Source organism: Emydura macquarii, unplaced genomic scaffold, assembly GCF_026122565.2.
Source record: "Emydura macquarii macquarii isolate MOO-44397 ecotype Brisbane River unplaced genomic scaffold, CSIRO-AGI_Emac_v2 contig_374, whole genome shotgun sequence".
Lineage (NCBI taxonomy): Eukaryota > Metazoa > Chordata > Testudines > Chelidae > Emydura > Emydura macquarii.
Genome location: NW_027130511.1, coordinates 6,475,528 through 6,495,495, shown reverse-complemented (window position 1 = coordinate 6,495,495; position 19,968 = coordinate 6,475,528). Strand labels below are relative to the sequence as shown.

At 41.5% G+C, this 19,968-nt stretch overlaps 1 long non-coding RNA gene across 2 annotated transcripts in view; it reads right to left on the bottom strand.

The window, feature by feature from the left end:
• Positions 1-19,968, bottom strand: part of LOC137143178 (uncharacterized) — a 180,645-nt gene that overhangs the window by 153,389 nt on the left and 7,288 nt on the right. For both annotated transcript variants that reach the window (XR_010917117.1, XR_010917118.1), the window contains exon 2: positions 3,161-3,241. This is a non-coding gene — a long non-coding RNA (uncharacterized lncRNA). The remainder of the gene's footprint in view (positions 1-3,160; positions 3,242-19,968) is intronic.

Genomic DNA, 19,968 nt, shown 5'->3' with positions numbered 1-19,968 from the left:
AGTGTAACAGAGTGACATTAACCGATAAATGGCATTACCTATTCACTGAAACCACTGTAACCAAGTAAATCGCTCTGTTGATAAATAACAAGCAACAAATCTAGACTTCTGTTAACATCTGCATGTGCGCTACTTTAACGGGTGTTTAGAGCACCTCTGGACATGATACAAATACATAAAGTTATAACTATAGAGATTAATAATCTCCAATGTATTCAGTTTATTTAATCCTGAGTCCACTGAAGTCAGTGACAAGTCTCCCATTGACTTCAGTGGGGCTGGGAATTCACCCTTTTTCATTAACATTTGATGTTAATAACTTGATCGTTGAATCCCCTGACGAACTCATAGTGATCACAGAAGAGCCCTATCATGTCTCATCCAGTCCAAAGCAAGATTGTTCCTTATTTTATATTTTGCCCAGGTTTGCACATTCGTAAGGGATTTGTAAGACGAGGCATCATGTCAGGTATAAACAACTGCAAACACATGGGTTAGGCTTCTGAGCATGCCCAGTGTGAACTGGACATCTCCAAAAGGCTCAGCTTTCAATCTGAGCTAGCTGCCTGTGTAGTTAAAAGAAGCACTAAGTCTTCCTTACAGCTAGTCTGTCTCAAGTGCTTATTAACACTACAGAATTCAGTTTATTATGCCGGAGTTTTTCATAACACCACTAACCTAATTAGTGGCGACTCTGCATCTTAAGGCTTCTGAAAATATGAATTTTCATAATTATCTTCTATTTTTACAATATCTTCCATCCAAGAGGCACCCAAAGCACTTTATAAACAAATCATTTCATACACCAGTGAAATGCAGCAATGTCTGGAGTGGAACTTAGCAGCTGTGCACAGTAATACAGGAAGAAGTGAAGAAAAATCCCATATCCAACTGAAACTACAGGGAAAATGTAGGGAGGCAGAACAAAATTACCGAAGTCTGATTTTGGCCAGGACACTGGCATTAACACTAGGACTATTTGTGAAAATAGCCACCGCTCCTTTAATTATCACAAGTAGTCAATGACCTCAGCGATGCCTAATCTGAATGAAGGCACTTCCAACAAAGGCAGTGTCTGAAAACATCATGCCGTGGAGCCTGGCAGCTACCCCTCCCTGCAGCACATCATGTCCATCATGTCAGCACAGACGCAGAAGGAAGAGCATTCCCCAGCACCTGTGACAGAGCCACACACTTTTCAGTTAGTTGGGTTTAATGCTAATCTTAAAGATAACTGAACGGAGAGGTGGCCTTCAAATAACCAACCACACCCCTCTCAGAAAACTCCTTAAGGCTTCTGGCTCTGTACAAGTTCACTCCAGCAGCTGCCAGCTAATGCGTGCTCTGACACAGCACATGCTGAGATGTGAAAGTTTATTGGAAGCTGGAGTTTATTCTAATCATTACACAGGGTGGATAAAAATGCACATTTTTTAGAAAATAATTTTTTTTAAATTTAAATCTTATACATTTTTCTTTTAAAAAATAAACCTGTTTAAAATTAAATTTGAAATTATGATCACCTATGTTAAGGCCTAAATTTACTATAATCCTACTAAAATCATTTAAATAAATACCAAATATGCTGCATCAATGAGCCCTCTGCAAATTTTAATAAGTTAAAGGATGCTGTATTTTTAAATACATTTTTAATTACATTGAGAATCAGGGGGAAAACATCTCTCTCTTTGAGGTCAGCTCAAGTTTTATAAATTCACAATGTCATTAAGTAACCATATTATTTTCAGTCAATGGATCAAATAGAAGTATATTCAGTTTCTGTTGTGGAGAAAAGCTTTTGCCTTATTTACTTTGGGTTTCAGTTTAGCTAGCAGGTGCAAAGAGAATATTTTCTTCACTTGGACGAGTTCATTCAAAGTTGAGAAAATGACTGGGAGATGAAGCAGCAGCCAATTAATACTAAAAACTTGAAGGACATTGGGTCAAATTTTCAGCACTTAACGATGCAGACAGGTGAGAATTTCATAACTCCTAACTCCTATTAATTTCACTTTTCAAAATATCACTTCGCACCTCTCTGAATTCTTAGGCATTTCAATACTTTTCAAAATCTGGCCCGTGGTGACCAAAAACCGTTAATATGTCCATTGTTCAATAAGGCAGTTAATTTTAAATGCAAAACATATTTTGATAAACAAACTTTTCCCTTATGTATTCAGTGCATTTAAGGTATACTTATTTAATAAAAGCAATTTTAAATGCTGTTTCTGTGCATTTTAATAGCATTTTAATATCCATCCAAATACAGCTTGACACAAACTCCTGAGTTAAAAAAAACACCCTAGTAAATAAAAAATGCATCATTCACCATTTTCAAACAAAAAATATAAAAATTACAAATCTGAATAAATGTGTGTTAAGCTATTTAACTTTAAATAAATGTGTACATATCTAGTGTATCCTCTTGATTAACAAAAAGTGGTACCAAATGTAATGTAAAGATTTTATTTGGTTGTCAATCAACATGTTTTAGTAGTTATACTAATAGATAAAAATAAAACTTTCTTTAGGAAAATAACTGAAAAGGACAAAAGGAAAACATTAAAGTAAATTACTTAAGTCAAGGTTTCCTGCTTGCTGATATAAATCATGAGTAAGATCAGCATTTTAAATCAATCTACTATCACATGAACTTATTTGGAAATGGCCCCAATTTGGATGAAAGTTCTTCTGTTTCACAGGTCAAGTAAAGACAGGCCCATTTTTCTGAAGAATTGACTTTGCAGCTAGAACCCAGCATTTGCATTTGATGCAGAAAAGGCCATTTTGTGATGTTATCATGGTCAATGAAAAAATGAGGGTGAAAAACACAGAATAAAAAGACAACAATTCTCACATTAACCCATCTAAAATGTGATTTGCTATTGTCATGCAGTTCTAAAGCCCAACCATAGCTCAGACGGCAAATTGCTCAGCCCTTCTGCTCGATGCTTGCCATCAGCAGGTGTTCAATGTGTATCGAAGAGAAGAATACATGGCACTTATAATGGTAAGTCTCAAAGCACTTTACAAAGACAGGGATAATGATATTAACCTATTTCACAAATGAGGAAATTGGTCAAAGAGAGGGGAAGTGATTTGACCAAGGTCACAGAATAAGTTAATGACAGAGTCAGAATACAAGTCTGCTTATTTTTACCTTACAGATATCAGGAATATCCAGTCTTGTCTTCTCTGTTTTTGCAGGAGAACCAGAGCATTGCAGTGGGAAATTTCTGTCCTGTCAAGTGAGAGTTGAGAAATGTAAAAAATCTATCACAAAGAGAGCTTTCTCCTAACTGTTTATCAGCTATTTAAGTTCTAGGTGTATATAAAACCCACACATCTAGAGTGCTACAACTAAAAGTCCCTTCTCTGGCTTCACTCACGTTACTTGCAATCTCATACCTCTGCTGGTTCTCTACAGAACCTTTTGTTTATTAAATGGAAGACAGGACTGAATTTCTAGTGTGAAAATTTTTTTTAAATGTAATGCTTTCATGACTTCTTTATACATCACAGAGCAAGTGAGAACAAAAAAAGTCCCATTTATGTCATCTACAAACTATCTCACAAAAGCAAAACTATGCAAAGAGCCGAGCAAATCAGACAAATTTAATTTGTTTGCAAATTCTTCTGCAAACACAGCTTACAATTTTCTCAACTTTGTTATGCAATCAGAATAATTCACTGAATAATTAGGGTGAATACGTCTTGATCTGTAGACTGCATAAGTACAGTAGTTCATTAAATGTATTTGGTAGGAAATGACATTTTTGGTTTGGAACAGTTTTGATTGGACACAGTTATCAATTGTTTCCATTTTCTCTCTTAACAAGCTCAATTTAAGAGCAGGTTTTATTCACATTTACGAGTTCAAAAGTTCACTTTCTGTGACTATTCTCTGCCTAGAATTTGCTGTTTGTTACTACTCCTGCCAGCAAACTCATCCATTAAAATATCATGGAAAGCAAACCACGGGCAGATACAAGTTAAGCAAATTCATTTGACTTCAGCTCAACTGTCACATAAAAATCTTTTCAGTATTTGCCCAGATTTACGTGCAAAGATTAGAGGGATTTTATCCCTATGTAATCATTTTTGACAAAGAAACAAGACAAGATGGAACAATTTAGTTTAGCCTAGTCTAGCTACACTTCTAGACTGAGCACTGTGACACAAATTGCCACTAGATGGCAGAATGAGTCCCTATCTTTAATTTTGACTGGATGGAAGAAAATCAGAGGTCAGTATATTTGAATGGCCCCCTTGAGAAGCTGCTGCACATTGAGGGGTGTAAATATTGCTGAGTCCTGGTCCTTCACTGGGAAAGTTCTGTCCACCATGCTCTCCAGATTACATCATGAGGTGGATAGCAGGCCAGGCTCAAGTTTCACAACAACCAGTAGGGCAGACAGCAGCTGGCCTATAGAAAGACTAGCCACAGGTAGTTTAAGATGTTTGTAGCCAATATATAGTTTTACACATGCACTTTACCAGAGATGGACCTACAGTAAACCCCAGATCCAAATGCCCTATTGCTGTGGGGGAGATGGATGGCACAGAAATCTAGGTCAGAATCCAAACTGTCATCCCAATTTGCGGCTCTCATAGGGTAAGATTGGGGCTTTAAAACCTTGCCTGTGCAGAGACACCCTGGTGCTGCAGCAGTGCCACACTTCCACCTTTATTAGGATGCAGCATACAATCACCTGGCAGTGGCCCAGCTCCACTTACTGGAGCTGGCAGAGAGGGGAGAACACGGTGTCTCTTTCTCTCCTTCCTCTGCAGGGATTCTAGTGCTTTGGAAATGCAAGCACCAAAACACCTGGTCCACACACAGAGTGCAAGAAGGTGAGCTGGCTCTCTGTCCTCCAACAGGACGAGACCCAACCTAAATACATGACCCAGGCTTAGGGGACTATTTTGTGCTTCAAATAGTGGTTTCAATAAAACTTGAGACAGAATGCCTTAAAGAGAGAGTATACAACACCCCCCTCACCCCCAATGGTTTTGAAACCTAATTCCCCAGACTCTGCAGGTGCATTTTACTGTAGAAACTGCACCTCAGGCCTTTTGTATTTGAAATTTTGAGCTTGAAAAACAACAGTCAGGTAACATTTCCCTAGGTGGTCACTACTTCCTTCATCTGAATGGAACAAAGGAAGTTACTAATCTAAACAGCCTAATAGCCTTTAACCAAGGCAGGATTCTCACTGATCTAAAGTGTCCTGCTGACATTCTGTTTATTGTGTAAAATGTTGTTAGGCATCACATTTTCTAGCTGTGCATGGAGGCTAACTATATTCAAGTATCATAATTGACTGAGTTTATACCCAGACTGGTTATCCTTACAGCCTGAGCGTTTTCTGTTGAGGACAACTGTGAGCTGATGGAGAGGATCAGCTTATTCGGCTACAAAAAGCCTTTTGCTAAATTAGATTTTCATCCAAAGCTTTCTTCCTGACCACCACCCTCTATCTTAGCACTGCTCCCAAGTAACATTTCTAGAGTTTCCTGGATTCCCCCTGAAATCTGGATTGCACCTCCAATCCCCACCTCAGATTTGTTACTCCCCACTCAGCCTGGAATTAACTCTTTGCTTCCTGGACACCAAGCAGTGCAGCTGACCCATGGCATAGCCACCATGAATAAAAATTAAAGTATGCCAGTAAAAAATCATGCATATTGTTGCAGCTGATATTTGTGTTGGGGGTCAGCCTCTCTGACTTGAAGCAGCTGGAATCATGGAAGTTCAGCAGGTGTTTCATAGACGCATAGGCAGGATTAAGTATACCTAGCCCATCCCTGACAGGTGTTTGTCCAACCTGTTCTTTAAAGCGTCCAAAGAAGGGGAATCCACCACCTCTCTTGGAAGCCTGTTTCACTGCTTAACTATCCTTATAGTTAGAAAGTTTTCCTAATATCGAACCTAAAAAAATCTTCCAGTTGTTGCAGATGAAGCCCATTACTTCTTGTCTGACCTTCGGTGGACATGAAGAACAGTCGATTATTGTCCTCTTTATAACAGCCCTTAACAGATTCGAAGACTGAGCAGGGACCTCATGAGTTCTGTTTTCTCAAGACTCAACATGCCCAGTTTTTTCTAACCTTCCCTCATCGGTCAGGTTTTCTAAACCTTTCATCATTATTGTTGCTCTCCTCTGAACTCCTCCAATTTATCCACATCTTTCCTAAAGTGTGGTGTCCAGAAATGGGCACAATACTCCAGCTGAGGCCTCACCCGTTGCAAATAGAGTGGGACAATTACCACCCATGTCTTACATACAACACTCCTGGTAATGCACCCCAGAATATTAGCCTTTTTTGCAACAGCATCACATTGCTGACTCATTCAATTTGTGATCTACGATAGCCCCCTTTTCAGCCAGTTAATTTCCCTCTTTTGCAGTTGTGTATTTGATTTTTAATTCCTAACTGTAGTACTTTGCACTTATTTTTATTGAATTTCATCTTTTTGATTTCAGACCAATTCTCCAATTTGTCAAGCTTGTTTTAAATTCTAATCCTATTTTACAAAGTGCATGCAACTCCTCCCAGCATGATGTCATCTGCAAATTTTATAAGCACACTCTCCACTCTATTATCCAAGTCATTAATGAAAATATCAACTGATACCACACCCAGGACAGATCCCGGCGGAACCCCACTAATTACGTCCTCTCTGTTTGACTAGGAACCATTGATAATTCTTTGAGTATATTTTTTCAGACAGTTGTGCACCCACCTATAGTAATTTCATCTAGATCACATTTCCCTTGCTTACGAGAATATCATGTGGGACTGTGTCAAAAGCCTTACTAAAATGAAGATATAATCATGTCTACTACTTCCCCCTCTATCCACTAGGCAAGTAGCCCTCTCAAAAGAAGGAAATTAGGTTAGTTTGACATCATTTGTTCTCAACAAATCTATGTTGGCTATTACTTATCACCCTGTTATACGCTAGGTGCATACAAATTGATTGTTTAATAATTTGTTCCAGTATCTTTCCAGATATCAAAGTTAAGCAAACTGATCTATCATTCTTCAAGTGCTCTTTGTTCCCCTTTTTTAAAGATAGGTAGTATGATTCCCCTTCTCCAGTCTTCTGGGACCTCACACATCATCCATGAATTCTTGAAGATAATCACCCAAAGTCCAAAATTGCTTCAACTAGTTCCTTAAGTTCGCTAAGGTGAATTTCATCAGATCCTGCCAATTTGAATACGTGTAACTTATCTAAATAGTCTTTAGCCTATTCTTTTCCTGTTCTGGTTTGTGTTCCTTCCCACTTGTTGTTAATATTAATTGTGTTAAGCTACTGGCTACAATTAACTTTTTAGCGAAGACTGAAGCAAAATGGACATTAAACACCTTAGTGTTCTTGATGTCAGTTATTTCGCTCTCCTTACCCACTAAACAGAGGACCGACACTTTCCTTCATCTTTCTCTTGCTCCTAATATATTTATAGTACCTCTTCTTATTGCCTTTTATGTCCTTTGCTAGGTGTAACTCACTTTGTGCCTTAGCCTTTCTGATTTTGTCCCTGAATGCTTGTGCTATTCTTTTGTACTCCTTCTTAGCAATTTATCTATGTTTCCACTTTTTATAGAATTCCTTTTTTGATTTGCAGGTCATTAAAGAGCTCCTGCTGGAACCATATTGGCCTTTTGCTATTCTTCCTAGCCTTCCTTCACATTGCACCTTTAATATAGTTTCTGAGAAACTGCCAGCTCTCCTGAATCATTTTTCCATTCGATTTTCTTCCCGTGGAACCTTACCTATCAGTTCTGAGTTTGTTAAGATCTGCTTTTCTGAAGTCTATTGTCCTTATTCTGCTGCTCTCACTCCTTCCTTTCCTGAGACTGATGAAGTCTATCGCTTCATGATTGCTTTCACCCAAATTGCCTTTCACCTTCAGATTCACAACCAATTCCTCCATTTATCAGAATCAAGTATAAAATAGCTGTCCCCGTTTGCTTCCTCCACCGTCTGAATGCTTCTCCTTCTGAAATGTCTCCATTGCAGTCAAGTTTAGTGCAGCTCTATATGACGGGTTATGCAAGTTATTTAATTAGCTAATTATATACTTACAAATAGTTTGCAGACATCCATAAACTTCAACGAATGGTCAATATGCCCTGTCTCAAGCCACCTAAGGGCAGTGGTGGGAATAAGGCATGGACCTGTGCAAAATTTGGCAGCTATGATTTGGGTGGCTAAGCTGGGGGAATTTATAGCAATTGGGTAGTATCTCTTTAAAACCCTTTAGCAGCTCTCACTCTCTTCTATGATCCAGAAGCCTCTGCAGCCCGGCAGTGTGCACCTGCAGCAAGTCCTTGCACCCTGCATGGAGTTAATAAACACAGGTATTTGGAGCCCACTGGACCCGTGATTCCTTCATATTAGATTGGTTGTGTAAGAGCAAACAAGATCCAAGTAGGCAGAAGGAGCGTGCTCGATAGAGAGGTGGGTGCTGGAGGGTGCCTGGGTCTCCCCAGTAAGCTGAGGGTGCAAAGGGGCTCTTGGCTGGCTGAGGTAAGAGGGGTGCTGAGTGCTGCTTCAGAATGGTGGATTGTGTCTCAGTTGAAGTCTTTAAACTATGATTTGAGGACTTCAGTAACTCAGCCAGAGGTCAGGGGTCTATTGGAGGAGTGGGTGGGTGAGGTTCTGTGCCCTGCACTGTGCAGGAGGTCAGACTAAGGCCAGAAGGGACCATCCTGATCATCTAAAGTCTATGAGAAAGTAGCTGGGGTTTCAATGAAGGATGCTGGGACAGAGACTGGGCTTCTCTTGCCCTTCATTCCCACCAGTCACTTACTGCTGCCTGCTCTGATGCCACTGGGGGTGGGAGCAGAGAGAGGGCAGAGGCACTGCCTGAAAGGCAGGGGTCACCATAGTCTCTGCCTTCAGCCCTGTTAGAGGAGTGACCTCCCAGCTAGGCTGCCAAATACCTGAGCCTCAGGCAAGACACTGACAGAAAAAAATTCTAGGACTGCCAGCCAGCCTTCACCAGACTCGCTCAGGCTATTTGTACCCTCACGCTGTTGGCCAAAATCTTGTTTTTGAAATATATGTAAGAACAGAGCCACAAACGCCCCCACTTCCTACCAAAAGGCACATCAGTCTGAATCAAAAGCTAAAACCTCAAACTGACTCTTACTGTTCTACCCTCTTAAATGTTAATTCAAGTCTGTCTGCACTTTGTATAATTTTAAGATTGTTTGTAAATGTCTGTACTATGTCCACTGGCCAGTTTATCTGTTAATTTTACCTGCTTCCAATATATTTGTAAAAATCCTATTCTAAATACAAAAGCCACACTGTGCAATGTGATGTATCTATCTAATTGTGAAAGACACTGTCAAAAATGAAATAAGGTTTGCTCTAAACAGCTAGGAGTTGGCCCTGAGTGATTGAAGTGTGAATGGCCGAGCAATTGAGTTGGGTGTAGACAAAAAGAGTGATTGAACAATTGGTCTGAGTAAGGGATATTGAAACAGACATGAAGAAAACACCAGCCTCACCTAAAACGCTTGAGGGAAGAAGAAAGAAGCAAAGATGATCAAATGGCCGAAGAGGAACCCACCCTGATGACTTTGGAGCCAGCCCATTTCAAAGGACAAAATCTGATCAGGCTTGCAAGAATGTGGGTGATTGAGAGTCACACCAAGAATGCAGTTACAGCATGACAATGCAAAACCCATAGACTTACATGGGGTCCTTTCCCTATAAAATGGGACAAGAAGATGAAGGCTGGAGGTTCGGGTCTACAACATCACATCAGCCAGGAGTACCGATGCACATCGGCAGAACCTTGCTCCTCATCCTCATGCTCTAGTCACCTGGCCAGTGACTATCATGAGCACCAAGAGGCTGGTAACTATGACATCTGGAAGATCCCTATCTATGTTTGTCTGTCTCCCTGTCTGTGTATGCCTGTCAGTGTGTCTGAGTGTGAATGAAAGCATCAATTGAAACATGTGTCTCTGTAATTGTAGTATTGATATAATGTTAATACTGTTTTCCTAGTGTTTACATTATTATTAATGCTATTTCACTAAGTAAAACACAATATTAATGTTATTACAGTGTTGATACTTTTCTTTTCTTTAATACTATCTACAGAAGTTTCTGTGTTCACAATAAACGTGGCTTGTTGCCTTATCCCCTAATAAGATCCTGTAATATTTGTTATTTGGGTAACAACGCAGCCTAGCGCCATGGCTCTCACTGTGGTTAATGCCTGTTGCTGCAGAACACAATGAAGAGGATGAAGGCTCTGGCACAGATAGTGGTGCTGGGTGGAGGGGCTGGTGCTAGATGAGTCTTGGCATTTAACCTTTAAAATAGAGATGGGGCTGAGCTGCAAAACCCAGATCCAACTCTGACCTTCTTCAGAGCCAGGGTGTCCTGATCTGGGGTTGTTTTCAGGTCCAGCTGCTTTTTGAAGATTTGGAGGGGAAGGGTGGTGTCTGTCAATATTTCTTTGACATACATTTTTCCAAATGTTGAGGATGATGGGAGTGGAACAAGGGGCACAGATGTCCACCCACATTGCTTAGCACAGAATATATTGTGGAGAGAACAGATTTCCATTCCCAGGTGTTTGTGAAGGTGGAAATAACCTTATAAAATAGGAGTCTGCAGCCTTCCTAATGTTTTATCCTAAGGGAGAACCACTATGAGATACTGATGGAAAGCAAACACTGACAGAGATCCAAGTTTCCAGGTGGCTCATTCTTAGCACCGCTGAGATAAGAGTCATTGATAACACACATCAGGTGACAATGTGCAAGTGAAGCCATATGCCTCAATGAGGTGTATGTTGCTACATGACTGGAGCATGCCTTGACTGTCCTAGGGGGGCACTAGGCTTTAGTACATCAACTAAGTGCATGTGTGTCTGTGATCATAAGTCCCTCTAGCACTCAGATACCTGGAGTCTGCTGCTATTTACCAACAGTTAATGGAGTTAATCCCTCAACTCAAGTGACAGGGTTTGTGTAGCTGGTACTGAAAGTCCTGGGTTCTATCCCTGCTGCTGACCTGTGCTGGTTCATAATAAACCACAAGGGGGGTTGTAAAGACTAAAATTGGCCAAGCCCATTCACAAATGAGCCTGATGAGATCAATGGCATTGCAGTAGGGATGAATTTGGCTGAATATGTTTTAAATCACCATGCAGGGCAATTTTGAGTATTAACCATTATTTATTTTGAACAAAATAAGCAGCTTTGTTATGTATTATTATGCAACCCCTTCCCCTCCACCACCAGAGGCACCCTTCTCCTAAACAAGCTAATCCATTCAGGGCAGTGACTATTTCTACTTCTGGGGTTAGCATTGGGCCACGTAGATTATGCTTATATTATAACAGTTATTTGTTCCCTAGATAACTATTGTGGAGGAGGGTCACAGCTTTCATTTGACAATGCTCCCCTGTTACAGGACCTCTTCCAGAGCAATGTCTACTTGACCAGATTTTTCAGAAAAGAGTTAATCACATATGACAGGACAAGGAAACACTGCCAAAGAACTGTGCCTGTTTCCCACAGCTGTCCAGATTAGAGGAGTTTGGCATCCACGTGGACTTTAGGAGACAGAAGTGCAGAGTCAGGAAGGAAGAAAGGAAACATGCTAGTTGTGGCACTGATATTTACTTCCGTGGTATAGCCCATCCCCGCATGGTGAATATTTGTCTGATGACTTAAAGTGGTTCTGCAGCACTTATTCCCCAGGCCCAGAGGCATAAAGACAGCATGCTCAGCCCTGTGAAAGGAAACGAAAACTTGCTTTCGCTGTAGTGTCCCACTACAAAACAATTAAACAGCAGTGATAGACTGCGGAGCAAGTCCCATGCAATCATTGGGCCGGCAAGAAGGGCAGGGGTAATGAAGAGCCTGAGGAGACATGGGGTAATTCTTGAAAGAGGGACATACTTTTGGAGTTTAATGTATTCACCCTGTATCATATTCTATTTGAAAGCTTATTTTATGTACATTTAGATGGTGTGATATGAAGCTGTTAAATGATGCCCTAAGCCTGGTGGTGAGGTGAAACAATGGCACCCTGTCAAGGGCTTCTACTCACCCCAGGTGTACCTCCTTGTGGCTAGATCTAGGAATTAGCTTTTGCATCTTAAGGCACCTCTCTTGTTGGCTGTTCATGCTGTGGTCCCTCCCTCTCTCTCTTTGCAGTTCCCTGTTCATGAGCCAGACCCCCCAAACAGTATCAAAGTGCCACCCAACAAGCTAGCTGAATGCTGCATCAAACACTCTTCCATTCCTGCTCTAGGTCCTGTGGCACTTGCTCTTGACTAGCAGGGATGGGTCTAGGTTCCCCTAACTCCAGCTTCCAGCCCAGGCGGCTTTTGATTAGCAATTCAGATCCCATCACTCAGTGCATGTTGCTGCCTCTTGAGATTCTGTCGTACCTCACCAGAGCTTCCTCTGCTCCCCTTGGCTACTTCAACCCTCTTGGCCTTTTATCAGATACCAAAGCGCAGGGCTTACTCTCCCCTCTCCTCCCCCAACTCTCCTCCTTGTCTCTCACCACTACCCTTTCCCTCTAAAGTGACTACAAGCCCCTTCCCTGGAAATCTTCACACACTTATTTTCCAGTTTTATAATCCTAGCCTGTTCCTCCCACAGCTGAGGTTCATTGGCAATTATGTCTCATCAAGCCCTACCTCCCCTTCACCTGCAGCATATAAATGAAGTGGCCCTTTGCAGCCCACATCACCCCATGCAAGCCCTGAGTAGGTTAAACATCTCAACACACACCCTCCCTGGGAAAGTGAGGTTTTTGCAGTTCCAGCAACACTGCAACAAGACTATAGCGTTTATTGGTTAAATACATTTCAGCACCTTAGTGAGGTGTGTGTCATTTAGTAGCGGATGACACTAAGCTGGGGGGAGTGGTAGATACCCTGGAAGGTAGGAATAGGATACAGAAGGACCTAAACAAACTGGAGGATTGGGCCAAAAGAAATCTAATGAGGTTCAACAAAGAAAAGTGCAGAGTCCTCCACTTAGGAAGGAAGAATCCCATGCACAGCTACAGACTGGGGACCGACGAGATAGGCAGCAGTTCTGCAGAAAAGGACCTAGAGGTAACAGTGGATAAAAAGCTGGGTATGAGTCAGCAGTGTGGCCTGGTTGCCAAGAAGGCTAATAGCATATTGGGCTGCATTAGGAGGAGCACTGCCAGCAGGTCGCGGGAAGTGATTATTCCCCTTTATTCAGCATTGGTGAGGTCACATTTAGAGTATTGTGTCCAGTTTTGGGCCCCCCACTACAAAAAGGATGTGGACAAGTTGGAGAGAGTCAGTGGAAGGGCAACAAAAATGATTAGGGTGCTGGAGCACAGGACTTATGAGGAGAGGCTAAGGAAACTGGGCTTGTTTAGTCTGCAAAAAAGAAGAATGAGGGGGGATTTGATAGCAGCTTTAACTACCTGAAAGGGGGTTCCAGGGAGGATGGAACTAGACTGTTCTCAGTGGTGGCAGATGACAGAACAAGGAGCAATGGTCTCAAGTTGCAGTTGGGGAGGTCTAGGTTGGACATTAGGAAAAAGTTTTTCACTAGGAGGATGGTGAAGCACTAGAATGGGTTACCTAGGGAGGTGGTGGAATCTCCATCTTTAGAGATTTTTAAGCTGAGGCTTGACAAAGCCCTGGCTGGGATGATGTAGCTGAGGTTAGTCCTGCTTTGAGCAGAGGGTTGGACTAGATGACCTCTGAGGTCCCTTCCAACTCTAATATTCTATGATTCTATAAAGCAAGTCTTTTGGTAAATGATGGTTATAGGATTCACATGGGCAAGTTTTCCCCCCCAGAAATGATTAAGCTGTTTACATATGGAAAAAAAAGCCAATGTTTTGCAGTATACTAACCTGAAATGTTTTCACATCACATTCTTAATCCTCAAGATACCTCACCAGTGACAACAGTTTTCTATATTGTCAATTGAAGTTTGCTGAACAGATCCGTCTCACACTGAAGGTTGTGCACCAGTAGCAGCAGATTATCTGCCCAGTGGGTAGATATAAATGTATGTGAATTCCTAATGTAATGCTTCTCCATTTGGAAGCATCTGTATATACAATGAAGCATCTAGTCTGCATGGTAGAAGGTTTTAATTTGTAATTGCCTATGCATGCAGTACTAGCCTTTGAATTAAAAAGCTAGTTTCTAGAATAGGTCAGTGATACTTATGCACAGATTAGTGTTCGAGATGACAATACACAGCTCCATAGGGGGCTATGAAGCGTTCACTAAAACAAAAAAGGCAACTGAGATACTAATATAGGTCTATTTATATCTAATTTAGCACAAGTCTATATTTGTACAAAGTGAAAAATGATGGTAGTGGTGGTACTGCACATACTATACCTTGGGAATTTTATTTCTCTATGGAAGTTGCAGTATATGAAGACAGATGATACAAGCCACTTAAAGCTTACATCAAACAGAAAGACCCGCCACAACTTTGAAGAGTTATTTGTCAAGAAAAGAAAAGAAAAAAAAGCCACACTATCAACAGCCACCAGTGCTGGACAGAATTCTGTGATTCAGGCAGCAGAAGCCATGACAGATTAACTGAATTGGTGGCTAATGGATGAGTTCTCATTTAGAGGATGTGCCACCCATGCATAGCACAGAGATTGCTTTCAGAAATACACAAGCAAGTTGAATTTGGCACGGCAGTTGTATTGACCCCAGAAAAGAAAAACCTCTGAATCTGATCAGAGAGCATCATGTTCACATGCTTCTATATCCACCAGCATAAGACATCCTCCAAGAATTGGTACTGTTGCAGTCTTTGCTTGAGAAAGACAAACCAGACAAGAAACTTCATAAGTTAAAATCATGAGAGCAACCGATATGAGAGGGGCACCACTTTGAAGAGGGGATGCTGACATGTTGCATAGAATATCTGTGGAAGACTTGATCACTAAGGATGCAGTTTATCCCTCAATATGCCTTTCTTCTTACTTGAGTAAAACAAATCAAAGCCAAGCCATCTAATGTAATGTCATAAGATATTGTTGCAGTGTATTTTATCAGCTAATTGTCTCTCTCTTCAATGATCTTATGTGCAACAAAAAGGCTCTTCCTTCTGTCCAAGCTGCTACAGAGACACAAAGCTCTACTTCCCTCACATGTACGAACTGCAAGCTATTCCAGAAGCAAGTTACAGGCAAGATTAGAAAACACTACAATTGCATTCCATGCGCAGCATGGACAAGACAAATCTACCATTGTTTATGCAGCACAACAACATTAGTGATGCTATCTAGTTGCTAGTAATCTGCAGCAGGAACTTAAATTATCTGAATGTTATGTGAACATTCTTTTGGCAAGTGAGCCTAATGAACAGCTTTCAAATGAACAAGTGGTCTGGTATATTGCTGCTTCAATCCAAAATAGCCAAAATGAAAACCTCAGATTGTTATCCCAAGCCAATTTACAGAGGTCAACTACTTTTGTGTCTCACTTGGTGCAGTTTGTCCTTTGGTTGACAGATGAAGAGGCATCTAATTCAGCCAGCAATGAGTATCATCCTTCAGATGAGTCAAAGAAGATACCTCAGTTGTGAAGTGCATAGTATTTAACAGTTGCAAAATTGTCACACCACTGTATATGAACCTTGCTGTATTGCTACACCAGGAATTCGGGTCTTGCAACTTAATTGACATACTACATCTTCATGGATTCCACAACAGTTATGCTGAGCTGAGGTGGCTCAGTAGTAATGCTGCAAAAACTGAAGTAGAAAGACTCCATGGAGGTGTAGTCATTCCAAATGGAATTACACCCATGAAGTAGATAACAGACGTTTTGTACCCATTGATGGAAAGAATACTTTCCCTTCAAGGGCTTGAGGGGTATTTCAGGAACAGACTGCAGATAGTCCAGCATCACAAGAAATATCACTGAAATATGAGTGGAGGGGGAGAGTCACACTCTTCCCAGGCAATCAGTCTCTTATAGAATCATAGAATATTAGAGTTGGAAGGGACCTCAGGAGATCATCTAGTCCAACCCCCTGCTCAAAGCAGGACTAACCTCAGCTATATCATCCCAACCAGGGCTTTGTCAAGCCTCAGCTTAAAAACCTCTAATGATGGAGATTCCACCACCTCTCTAGGTAACCCATTCTAGTGCTTCACCACCCTCCTAGTAAAAAACTTTTTCCTAATGTCCAACCTAGACCTCCCGCCCTGCAACTTGAGACCGTTGCTCCTTGTTCTGTCATCTGCCACCACCGAGAACAGCCTAGCCCCATCCTCCCTGGAACCCCCTTTCAGGTAGTTAAAGGCCGCTATCAAATCCCCCTCTTTCTTCTCTTTTGCAGACTAAACAAGCCCAGTTCCCTCAGCCTCTCCTCATAAGTCCTGTGCTCCAGCACCCTAATCATTTTTGTTGCCCTCCGCTGCACTCTCTCCAACTTGTCCACATCCTTTTTGTAGTGGGGGGCCCAAAACTGGACACAATATTCTAAATGCGGCCTCACCAATGCCCAATAGAGGGGAATAATCACTTCCCTCGGTCTGCTGGCAATGCCCCTCCTAATGCAGCCCAATATGCCATTAGCCTTCTTGACAACCAGGGCACACTGCTGACTCATATCCAGCTTTTTATCCACCATTACCCCCAGGTCCCTTTCTGCAGAGCTGCTGCCCAGCTTGTCGGTCCCCAGTCTATAGCTGTGCATGGGATTCTTCCTTCCTAAGTGGAGGACTCTGCACTTATCTTTGTTGAACCTCATTAGATTTCTTTTGGCCCAATCCTCCAGTTTGTTTAGGTCCTTCTGTATCCTATCCCTACCTTGCAGGGTATCTACCACTCCCCCCAGCTTAGTGTCGTCCGCAAATTTGCTGAGGGTGCAATCCACCCCATCCTCCAGATCATTAATAAAGATGTTGAACAAAACCGGCCACAGGACCGACCCCTGGGGAACTCCGCTTGTGACCGGTTGCCAGCTAGACACGTAGCCATTGATCACTACTCATTGAGCCCTATGCTCTAGCCAGTTCTCTATCCATTTTATAGTCCATTCATCCAACCCATACTTCTTTAACTTGCTGATAAGAATACTGTGAGAGACCGTATCAAAAGCTTTGCTAAAGTCAAGGTATATCACATCCACCACCTTCCCTACATCCATAGAGCCAGTCACCTCATCATAGAAAGAAATCAGGTTAGTCAGGCATGACTTTTCCTTGGTGAATCTGTGTTGACTGTTCCCGATCACCTTCCTCTCTTCCAAGTGCCTTAAAATGGATTCCTTAAGGACATGCTCCATTATTTTTCCAGGGATTGAGGTGAGGCTGACCGGTCTGTAGTTCCCTGGATCCTCTTTCCTCCCTTTTTTGAAGATGGGCACTATATTTGCTTTTTTCCAGTCCTCAGGGACCTCCCCCTGTTGCCACGAGCTTTCAAAGATAATAGCCAATGGCTCTGAAATCACCTCAGCCAACTCCCTCAGCACCCTCGGGTGCATTGCATCCGGCCCTATGGACTTGTGAATGTCCAATCATTCTAAATAGTCTTGAACCCGTTCCTTCAGCACTGCGGGATGTTCGCCTCCTTCCCGTTCTGTGCCACCCAGCACAGCAGTCTGGGAGCTGATCTTGTCTGTGAAGACAGAGGCAAAAAAGGCATTGAGTACCTCAGCTTTCTCCACATCCTCCGTCACTAGGTCGCCTCCCTCATTCTCTAAGGGGCCCACACTTTCCCAAACCTTCCTCTTGTTGGCAACATGCCTGTAGAAACCCTTCTTGTTCCCCTTCACTTCCCTTGCTAGCTGCAACTCCAATTGCGCTTTGGCCTTCCTGATTTCATTCCTTATGCAGTGTGCAGCATTTGAAAAGCCTAAAACACATCCAGAACTGACTCAGAACTGAAAGAGTATTTTGGGGGGGGGAGGGGGGGATATCAGCTGTCTGTAGTCAGCACCTTTCCTGCACAGAACCGTGTACACATGTCAAGGCAAAGACAACTGTGGTAACCCACACACAGTTGAGAGATCATAATGATGAACTTGATATTGACTAGAAATGTCACCAGCAGTCCAGTGCTATTAAGTTTCAATGATACCTGTTCAAGTTTTCATTAGATTTTGTTTTACTCTTTAGATTGTTGTTGTGATGCTTTGAGGTCAAAGAAATCCAATGTTAAGTCTTGAAATAATACTTGGAATCATTAAACTAATAGAAATAAATGCAAATATTTCAAAGTGGTCATTTTAATGTGTTGATGGTGTCATTGTTTCCGTTTCTATGGTAACAGCATCACTTGACAGCTCCACATCATGCCTCTTCTTAAAGTAAACATAATAAGCTTTCAAATGATATGTGATGTGCATGTGTGTAGAGAGGGTACATTGAGTCTGCTGTTTGTCTAGAGGGGAAGGTTGAAAGCATGAAGTGGGGGAATCCTCAGAACTCCTAGAGGATTCTGTAGAACTAAGCCCCGTCTCCCACAAATAAAATAGAGCTAAAGAAGATGGCAAGTCACTGCAGTCACTCATACAGCAAAGGTGGCTTCTCCTTTGTGCTAGAAACCATCACGCGGAGCTATAAAGGAGATTCTAGTATAAGAATGAACACAAAGGTAGGAGCCTGGGCAAGGAAGCTTGTTCTGCTGCTTTGGCCAGTCCAGGTTAAAATGTCTATTGAGAGGATTTGCATGCTCTCCCTTGGAGAGCAATCCTCAGCTTCATTGATCTCACTTCTAGTAAGTAAATTAATCTAAACCAGCCTGAATTATTCCACTCAGACTGCATCCGTGCTGGGCACTTGGACGTCAATGGGGAGATTCCTCTAACTGCTTCTTATTCACATGGAAGATAAAAACAGCTTCCTTGCACACCCCACACTGAAGATTAAAATTCTTTGGAAGTGAATTTGCAGATAGTTCATCTTCCTTGTCTCTTTGTGCTGCTTGTCTTACATGGAGACCACATGCAAAACTCTCACACTTCACTGAGATGTAGTAATGTGACAGCTCACTCTGGTTGTGAACTCATTCCTAACTAGATCTAGTTGAATGATGAAATTAAGTTGCTCACAGTTTATTTAGACAGCTGACATGAATAAACCCCTTCCAATAAGTGATTTAATTAGCATTATTTATGTGGATAACAACGGAAAATATTAATAAAATATTTATGGAGCAAGAATACACTCACCTTCATTGAATCAACTGTTTGGTGATTATTGCTCAAATCTGCTCCAATGATAAAACACACTTTGCATTATGGAGAATCTTTAGCACTAACAACTACCCAAAACCAGCAGAGCAGTGATTGTGGATTGCTTTGTAAATTAAAACTACATGTAGTTAAATTGAAGCACTTTGCTACAGTTCATCCAATATATTAATATCGATCTGCTTGTAAGAAAAAGCGATCAGCTTAACTTGTTTCTCTGAAACTGTAGCTTTAGATTCTAAGATACAGTTCTATTGCTTTTAACAGAAGCTACTCTCCATGTGTATGTATGAATGGGAGACTAGCAACAACAGGCATTTGCTAACATGTTATTCCACCAAAACTTCATTCAACTGTCATGTATTGTTCTATATTTTTGCATCCTCAATGAGGATTCTCAAGGTAACTGTGCACAAATAGAAGCCTTTAGTAATTCTGCAGCCCACTGGTTGCAGCATATCTTCCATATATACACACACACACAGGCGGAAAAAAAAATTTATATTATAGAAAATTGGCTAAATTAATTGTTTGGAAGTTGCAATAAAATCTGTCCAGACATTTTTAATTTACCAGAGATAAAGAACCGTGTATGTTGCTGGTTATGAAAACTTTTGAGGCTTTGTTTGGTTAACTCAAACAGTTTAGATTTGAAACTTCAAGCTTGAAATATTCTGGTGCAGAATTCTGCTTTGGGTATGGGAAGGGAAAACATAAGAGAAAGGAAGTTAATGGGTCCTGGGC